The sequence below is a fragment of the Parasteatoda tepidariorum genome, chromosome 3 (genome assembly GCF_043381705.1).
Source record: "Parasteatoda tepidariorum isolate YZ-2023 chromosome 3, CAS_Ptep_4.0, whole genome shotgun sequence".
Lineage (NCBI taxonomy): Eukaryota > Metazoa > Arthropoda > Arachnida > Araneae > Theridiidae > Parasteatoda > Parasteatoda tepidariorum.
The window spans coordinates 18337378-18347475 of NC_092206.1; the positions used below are offsets into that span (position 1 = coordinate 18337378).

The 10098-nt window shown below is 31.4% G+C and overlaps 2 protein-coding genes across 2 annotated transcripts in view; one reads left to right on the forward strand and one right to left on the reverse strand.

The window, feature by feature from the left end:
• The window catches only part of LOC107457360 (sucrase-isomaltase, intestinal), a 61618-nt gene extending 61272 nt beyond the window's left edge, over positions 1-346 (reverse strand). The window contains exon 1 of the mRNA XM_071178373.1: positions 183-346. The gene's annotated coding sequence lies outside the window, so the exon portion shown is untranslated. The remainder of the gene's footprint in view (positions 1-182) is intronic.
• The window catches only part of LOC107457362 (regulatory particle non-ATPase 7), a 79132-nt gene that overhangs the window by 37859 nt on the left and 31175 nt on the right, over positions 1-10098 (forward strand). The window lies entirely within an intron of this gene.

The following is a 10098-nucleotide window of genomic DNA, read 5'->3' on the forward strand; positions in this document are numbered from 1 at the left end:
TATAAATTTCCACATTTTCTAATAAACCACAAAATAAATAAAATGAAGCAATAAAAGATTCTCTTCGGGGAATAATAGCGTGAGCAAAAAACACAATCAAATTGGTACAAAGTAAAACAAATTTAGCACTATGAGAGAAAAATAGGAGTTATTGCGTTAGAAAGATCCAAACTGCGTCTTACCTTCCGCTACCACTAATTGAAATCGACTGTTTATTTGGCAGGTTACAAAAAATAAGGAAAGAAAGCAAAGGCACAAGAAAATCACGGACTGTAATTCGAAGAGACGTTGAAAAACTAGATGGCAACTTCCAGCTTTTACTTCAATGTGCAATATCTTGCTAATTTCTGCGAGAACGAAGAAAAAAATAGAGAATTTCGTTCATTAATAATACATAAACCAAAAACGTAGGATCTGATTACATATTCCGTTTTGGAAGAATAATGAGTCAAATGTAATTCTTCAAAACAGTTTGGGAGTGAAATATTTATGTTTTAAGAAAAGTAAAGAAAGAAATCAATTCTGCATTCAAGAAAAAAATTATTTTCAAGTTTTGAGGAATCGGTTAATATATTATCCTAAAAGTATTACTGAATATCATTAATAAATGGTGAGCAGACGATAACGTTCACTTTTGTTTTCTTTTTTCTTCTTTTTTTTCAGAATTAATATCGTTTGCTCAGATTTAATCCTAAGGTTGCAACATATAGATATAATATTCGATTATTCAAAGAAAAAAAAGAATGATTTGAAAAACTTAATGATAGAAATTATTGATTTCTGCAATTCATTAAATAAAGTCTGAGGGATTATATTTTTCATAATGCCGAAAATATTAATATCTGGAATTGAGAATAAAGGAGCTGGTGTAAGCATTTTTTCTTATCCCGTACCTTACCCTAATACCATTGATTTCTAATACATTTTTCCTCATAATATGAATGGGGCTATTCTTAATGGACGTTTTCTGTGCCTTCTCGGTTTTTAATGAAATAAAATGTTACTTTTAGAATAATGCTAAAGAAAAAAAAAACATAAGCTTTTACAAAAAGGCTTAGTTTTAGAACAAAGCAGAGTAAAAATAAATTCTAATATGGAATTTTATAAAACTTCATATTAGAAAAATTGAGTTTTAAAATGATGACTAAAATAGGGAAGAGGTAATAAAAAAAATACTTTTCTTAAATTAAATTTTAAAGAGAAATGGAGCACTGCACGATGATTCGTTAAGCTTAACAGTGACAAACAACGGATTTTTGAAAGGAAAAAAAAAAAAAACGAATTTAGTCATCCAAAGAATCCCATTACCTACTTAAACAATATTTATTGTTATGTTCTTTTTTTCTATTTTTTTTCTTTCTTTTCCTTGCTTTTATTTTTGCTAATTTTTAAAACAGAGTTGAGTGATCCGACTTTGAATAATCCGACTAAACCATTTTTAAACTATTTTTATAATTAGATATCTTATTTAACTGCATTTAATGTTGCTGAGAGAATAATATAATTTTTAATTTTAAATATTAATAAAATTTAGTCAATTTGCAGTGTAAAAACCAGCTTTTTTTTGTTTTTTACCATGAAAGTGTTAAAAAAAATCCAATAACTCATAACAGATGTAAAAATAAAGACGCGGGGCATTATAAATTAACTTTAAATGGATCAAACAAAAGGAAATCGAAAATGTTTTATCGAAATTTATTTATAGCATTTAGAGCCTGGCTTTATTTAGAAATATGGGATATATTTAAAAATACAAATTATATTTTGAATTAAATATGGCAAATAACTGATTTTATACTAGATATCCCATAATGAGAGCTTAATGTGTATGATTATAATCTTTGTAAAAAGTGAAACCATAAGAAAAGGGAAAAATCTGCGCAAATGGAATCGCAAATTAAATCTCAGCGAAAAGAATCGTTATCGAAATTCATCGAATTACTAGTGAAGAAGGCGATCTGAAAAACATCACATTCAGATTCATTGCTAGGCAAAATAGGGAGGTGTTTCTAATAATCCCTCTCAACTCATATCTTCCTGTAGAAACCAAACATATTTTATTGTTTTCCGTCTCACTTTCTTCAGTAGTATTTCGTTAGATTTCGATGATTTTAAGAATATATGTTAAAGATGGAATTTATGGAACTCACTGTATCTCTCTTCAATAATTTGCGTGAAAATTTGTTTAAAAAAATGCTAAAAAAATCTACGAAAATTATAAGCTAATCATAAAGCTATATAAATTACTTCAAAAGTGGAATAGAAAATAGCGTGAGCATAATAACACAAATCTACCAAATTAACAGTGCTGCATTTCTAACGTTTAACAACAACAAAATATCGTCGCTTTGAAACTAAACCGTGGTAACTCAAAAAAGCAAGTTTTTCAGGAGAGCGATTTCTAACTTTTCAAGATAGTGTATCACGCCTATGCGATAACGATTTATCTGCTCTCTAAATTAATTTTATGGAACTTAAGAAGGTAGCACGTTGTTTCACTAAAAGGGTGATTTTTTTTTTATACAAAATGATTCAAATATCTCATTTTTCGATTTTTTTTTTAAGTTACTACGGCTTAGTTTCAAAGCGACGATATGTGAAATTAACATTTAAATCAATGTAAACTTAACTGTCAATGAAATTCAAAGAAAACTAAATGTGCCAAAAAATTCTTAAAAAAGTCTTTAAAGAAACTCAAACCAATAGAAGTTTAAACCATTACCCTCACGCACTTTCAAATTGTATTTGGTCAGTCAAACTTGAACGGTAAATTCGATTTACTCATTTAAGTCTAGAAGAAGCGAAAATCTTAACTTAGTTTTATTTTCTACCTCTTCCGGGCATCTCTATTTTGGCAGAATGTTGCGCGTGATCTTCTTTATAAAAATATCAATGAAATCATACAGTTTAAAAACACTTTTATTTTTAATGATTCAACAAAATGAAGATTCAAACATACAAGATGCTTCGATGCAACAATAGCTTTGATGCATATAATCTATATATATATTTCTCTTACATGGCGACAAAAAAAGCCTCATTGCAATTCCCCGAATGGCAACGCTAGAAAATCGACCAATGATTGCCGCTAAAAATGTCACAAGCCAAATCTAGTTGAGGTGGCTCAACATATAGAGCTTTTAAAAACGGAAACTGAAATAACCTTAAACTAGTGAATTATAATTTCTCATACTTTTATTCATTATTTTGTATTAATTTAGGTCAAAATAAGTGAAAAATATTATATTTAACATTTAATAATTTATGGTTATGAAATACAGCATGAAACATCGGTGTATTTTTTGCGTTAAAGGTAAAATCTTTAAAACAATTTTTGAAATTTACACTTATTTACAGTTCTTTTAGATCTAAGAGAAATAAGTATTCATCATTGAAATGTTTTTAATATACAAAATCAAATACTGATAAATTTTTTAACATGACCGTAAAAAAAGTTTCAAACTACTCTTTTTTTGGATTTTATATTTTAGTACAAATATAATTCCGATAATGAAACAAATATTTTTTTAGTAACCATTAAACTGTTTTCATAATTAAAAAATACCAAAATATATCTTTGCTTGTTATTAGAGAGTCAGAATAAAAATATGCAAAAAATGTTTACCGCTGTGAATTTATATGTTTATTCACCGCATCAACATCACAACCAAATATTCAAATAAAACGAAAACATTAGTAATTGTGACCTGTTTATATATTTTCAAAGTGATAATCGATGGCCTTAATTGAGAGCTGTAACTGAATCACAAAATTTTCAGTTGGGGACCAAAACTCTTTTGTAACGTTCTTGAACAAGGATATTTATAATCACATTATACAAACAATTTACTATAGCATATAGTCTTTATATTAAATTGTTTTCTTATCTTAGAAGAATTCTGAAGTTGCAAAAAAACATGTATGTACTGCATATTTTCTCCTTATTTGCTATATAAACCAACGCCATAAATCGCAGTAGTACCTCGGATCGGAATAAAAACGAACTGTTATATTCTTCGTCTTGACCCTCATTAAAGCACGTTGTCATGGGGTTTCAGCATTTATTAACTCTTGTGTAGGCGATAGATTTGCAGACAACTTAGGAGGCACGGTATAGCGCAGCATGGGACCTTTTAAATTACACCGATGTGAGACTAAAAAAAGGCCAAATGCAGCGCACGAAGCAATAAAAGCTTAATCCTAAAGATAGCATTAGAGGAAGAAAATATTAACAAAAGGGTGCCATTTAGATTTGTTAAGTTAAACTCTTATTCTGAGACTTAATGCTAGTCATGAACACTGAAAAATATTTTTTAAAAATAATAAAGCGTGGTACTTTATCGCTTTTGAAAAATGGTGTTTAATATACTCACGGGAGTTATGACAAAAGGAAGAAAAGAAACTTTTTTTTATTTTTGTGAGCACATTAAACATATTCTCAAAAGTTTAAAACTGCATTCTCACGGCCAACCTAACCTTTAAGCATTGTATGTAGGGGAAAGTTAGCGAAGCAGCGTCCTTATAGTTTTCTTATAGTATAAACCTATTGAATTTTTTTTAGTAGACTTTAGTTTCTGAGAACTTTTTTTTTTAAAAAATTAGCAAGGAGGTTGTCTGAAAAAATATTTTACCTACGGTTGAATTTCTTTTCGCTTTTCGCTTTGTATTAAAATATTATAGGTTAATATTAGGGCCGATATCGGGCCGTTTGTGAACATTGAAAAGTGTCTTCGAATTTACTTGTTCTAATTCACTATTTTAAATATAAATAATGTGCCCCTGTGGGGTCTATAATTATTTCCTGTTATAGGGTACACTATTGCCCTGTAATATAATACGTGGTCCAATCAAAATATTATGGGTCAATATTAAGGTCCGATATCTGGCTTTACGTTAACATTGAAAAATGACTTCGCGCTTCCTAATTTTAAAGAGTTTTAGAAGACGAATTTCCTCATTTTAAGCTCTACCGAACACTTATTTTAGATACGCATGCATAGTAAGTTACAGAGCCCCTTTGTGCACCCCCTAATTGACCTATAATTATTTCCTTTGGTATGGTACACTATTACCCGGTAATATAATACGAGATCCAATTAAAATATTATGAGTCAATATTAAACTCTGATATCGCTTCTTGCGTTATTTAACTTGGAAAAATGTTTTTGAATTTTTAAAGCTCTTAAGAAGGCGAATTTCCTCATTTAAAGCTTTTCAGAAGACTATTTTAGATATACATACATAGTAAACTACAGGGCCACATTGTGTACCTGATATGAAGTCTATAATTATTTCCTCTGGTAGGGTACACTAATTATAGGCCAATTAGGGGGGTCACAGTGGGCCCTTAAATGTATATTGCGAAGATGAGAGGAAAGAGCCTTTGAAGAGAAACTGTGGTAGGCTTCACGTATCACCGTGGACTGGATGGTAGGCCACCAGACAAGAAAGTTCCCAGCTGGAGGGAGGGGTCCTGGTTTCAAATCCCAGGGACTGACAAATTTTCAAAAAAATTTTCTTTTTTTGTTTTGTTTATTTTAAATTATATAATTTTTTAACGTGTTTTTCGATATTCTGGAGGGTCCTGCATGTAGGAAATAATTTTTTTTATTCGGAAAATGAGAAAAAACTGGAAAAATCCAGGAAAATCAGTTTATTTGCTCTTTTTCGACTTCTTTTGTAACATTTTGGATATTCTAGCATGCATGGGGTGTTTTCTGTGTGTGAAATCTAGCAAAGAAAGTGTAAAGGAATAATAAAATAAAAAGAATAAAAAAATAAAATGGCGAGAGTAAGATTCAAATTTCGAGACCCCCTAGCTCCCTTTAATACCAAGGTATAATTTTCAAACTCGGACCCTAAGTAGGGGTCTATGGTCTAAACATGGCTGAAGAAGAAAATTTTTATAGGCTAATTAGGGGGGTCACAGTGGGCCCCTAAAGGTATAATGCGAAGATGAGAGGAGGGAGCTTTTGAAGCGAAACTGTGGTAGGCTTCACGTATCACCGTGGACTGGATGGTAGGCCATCAGACAAGCAAGTTCGCTGTTGGAGGGAGGGGTCCTGGGTTCGAGTCCCAGGGACTGACAATTTTCAAAAATTTTTCTCTTTTTTTTTTTATTTTAAATTATATTATTTTTTAATGTGTTTTCCATATTCTGGAGGGTCCTCCATTTAGGAAATAATTTTTTTTATTGGGAAAATTCTAAAAAACTGGAAAAATCCAGGACAATCAGTTTATTTGCTCTTTTTCGTCTTTGGTTGTAACATTTTGGATATTCTAGCATGCATGGGGTGTTTTCCGTGTGTGAAATCCAGCAAAGGAAGCGTAATAGAATAATAAAAAAAAAGGATTAAAAAAATAAAATGGTGCGAGTAGGGTTCAAATTTCGAGACCCCCTAGCTCCCTTTAATATCAAGGTATAATTTTCAAACTCGGACCCTAATTAGTGGTCTATGGTCCAAACATAGCTGCCGAAGAATGGCTGCCGAATATGAGAGAGGAGAGTTTTTGAAGCGAAACTGTGGTAGGCTTCACGTGTCACCGTGGACTGGAAGGTAAGCCACCAGACCAGCAAGATTCGCTGCTGGAGGGAGGGGTCCTAGGTTCGAATCCCAGGGACGGAAAAATTTTCACCAAAAACCCTACCAGATACAAAAAAACAAATGTCGGTCTATTAATAGGTAAATCGATCTATTTTTTCCATTGGACTTCGTTCTTAAAAAAAAAATTTTTTTTTCAAACAGCTAACTGAAGAAAATACTTTAACGTCATTTTTTCTCTTACCTAGTTCTATATCAGGGGTTTCCAACTTGCATGAGGCCGGGGGCCGCAATTGAAACCACCAGTCAAAGAGCAGGCCGCAACTTTATCAAAATTTTATATAGGACTTTTTAATGTTTAAAGGAACATTAAATATTAGAGTCAGATTTTTATCATGTTGTACTAAACAAAAGTATTGAATTACAAATAATAAATATTTTCTTGGATGCAAAACCTGTGGAATTTTTTTTTTTTTTTTTTATGCTTCGTTGGTATATTAAATTTTACAGAAATGAAGAACTCAGGTTTTTTTAAAGAAAGAAAAGTATTTTAAACCCATATAGATTTTTTTACGAAAATTGTTCGCAAAAAAAAAAATGACAACTAATATATTTTAGTTCGCGCGCCACAAAAAAAGGCTTCGCGGGCCGCCAGTTGGTCTATATTGTAATCAATTTATTTTCTTTTATTATGGAAAATTATGCGTCAAAACTTTCTTGCTTCCGCATTTGAATAGATTGATGCGCACAAGCAAAACTGTGTTGTAAAAATTCGATGTTGCGTTTCCACGAACGAATTTAATTTTTTTGAAGGAATCGGTTTTTCGTCACCCTAACTAAAAACGGCGTTTCTTTCTCCCTCCTCCCCTCCCTTATTTGACTTTCATTCTTCAAATCACATTGATTTTTGATTTATTGAGAATACAAAGTACTTTTCATAATCAAAAAATTAATTTTTTTTACATCGTTCACCGTTATTTATTGATGCATTTTTTTACGCAGAAAAAGTTGTGATTACACGGGGAAAACTCAGGAGTTTCAAACAGGATATTTTTTATTATCAATAGTTATATTGTTTAAAATGAATTATAAAAACTATTAATTAAATATAAAAAAATTAAAAATATAAGAAGTTTCCATTAGTTGGGTATAAAGCGAATTTGAGTTGAGTAATTCAACATATCACTCAAATCTATCATTCGTTACTGCCCTGGATAGAATAGACCTTTATCTACAAAATTAAAAAATATTCGATCTAAAACAAACTATATTATGAATAGTGAATTATAATTATTTTTTGAAGCATACTAAAACCGATTTTATCTTATTTTATTACCTGCGTTGAACACCCGACCCAATTTTGAGTTGACGACTATCGATGTTCAGCTCCATGTCCTTGTAAGTTTGAATCGAACCCACAAGACAAGGGAACTCCCGAATCAAACTGGCCTTTGGGGAGGATTTTTTGATGGAACTAATGGTGAGGAAAACTACGAAAACCTCCCACGGTTAGCCCGATTGTAAGAGGATTCTAACACATTATACGTCAACAGCTAAAGATATTTTACGTCACCAATGTGGAATGTGCAAGGCGAGTGCTGAATTCATATCAACAAACCACAGCTGTGATTCGAACCTGAGACACCTAAATGGGTGGTGTACGCTCTATCCCCTGAGCAACTGTGGCTTTATCCGGTTGGACTAAATCAGATTTATAATGGGAAAAAAATATTTTTCTCCTTTCTGAAACATTTTTGCATAGCAACAAACTAATATTATGGCTCTCTAAACTGAGAAACTTACAAGTTTATTAAAATCAAAGAACACAAGAAATGTTTCTGGAATTTATAGTAAATTAAGTCAGCTAACTAGCTTTAAAAACATAGAAATCACAAAAAAATCTTTGAACATCTTTGTTAGCTCATCTGAAACATTGTTTTTTTTTATGCTCTTTTGCAAAGAATAATAAAAAAAACCACAGTTTCAGCGCCTTACATTTGAAGGAAAGATGTAATTTTAAACAGTATGTGTCATCTTGTAGTAAGAATTATCTGAGTTTTAGAACGAGCAAATAAACTAGAATATTTTTAAAATTTTCACACTTTTTTAAAAAATCGTTAATTTGGCAATATTTCTCCACTTAGATGAAAATTATCAAAATCAATGCCTAATTTCAATTTTTTGAGCTTAAATAATACAGCATACGAGTAAGTTTTCAGACATTAAAAAATTAGACCACAAACGATTCTTCTAAAAGTGTGGCTTTTCTAATTATTGTCATTCTTGACCTTACCGTCATGAGTAACTGTTTCAATCTCACATCACTTATTAACATAGCATATAATACGCAAAAAAGCATAACTTCATAGGACTACAGTTCCTTCGATTCCAGGAATTTGACTTGGAGTGTTGGGAGCTATGTTTTAAAGAATATTAAAGATAAGTTGTGGACTTTAAGAGTATTTTTTATGAAGTATTTTCTTATTTCCATCACACACATCTATCTATCTATCTATATTATATAAGGTCGTCGAGCTACCGAAGCGGGGGTGCCATCCCCTCTGCAGAGGATCAAAATTGTGATGGCATGTCTTCGGATCATCCTCCGGGATGTTTCCCAGACCGTCGCCAATAGCCCATTGTGCAGCTCTAGTGCGACGTAAATTAACAACAACAACAACAATATTATATAAAACGCTAATACGTACGTACGTATGTATCAATAAAACCGATGATATTTCTTTTCTCGCGCTGGCAACAGTTTTCATTTTTAATTGATTGGATTCGGCGCGCAAGAGCACGTAGTGAGCAACCAGATAACAATAACCAGAGTGAGCATTATCAGGTTGTTCAATTCAGATTCATGCACTAAAAACATGACAATATTTAATTTAAACTCAATTAGGAATTAATTAATTAATTGAAGTGAGAATGCTTTAAAAGGCCGCTGTTGAATTGATATTTTTCTACTGGGAGCTACCTAAACGTCTAAAAAACGTTTAAGTGTTTGTATTGAATGCATTGAATTTTTTTATATTTCGCGTTTATTTATGCATTGAATTTTCACGCTTTAAAATGCAGAATATTAGTGAAGCAATATTTGATAATTTATTTTGCTAATATGTTTCTTATTTAGCTAATGTTTTGATTTTTTCACCATGTACAATCTAAATAGCTAATATACTTTTTTAAAAGCCAATAAGAACATTGGTAGAATTCTTCTACATAAGTACAATACTATGTCTTTGATGATAAAATACTATGTCTTTGATGATAATATATTATGTCTTTGTGCTAGAACATTGTGTTCATTGGCGAGCGAGCGCAGCGAGCCATGGTTCACGGCGTGAACCACATAGGATTGCGTAGCAATTCTCGGGGGTTGGCGAGCGTTAGCGAGCAGGGGGCGGAGCCTCCTAGTTTATTAATACTCTTCTTAACTGAACAGAACTACTCTTAACTGAATGTGTATAAATTAAAGGAACACATTTAACTTACTTTGTTTTACTAGTTTGCGTCAAGTAAATTTGAAAATTTAAATTTTCCTAATAAACTA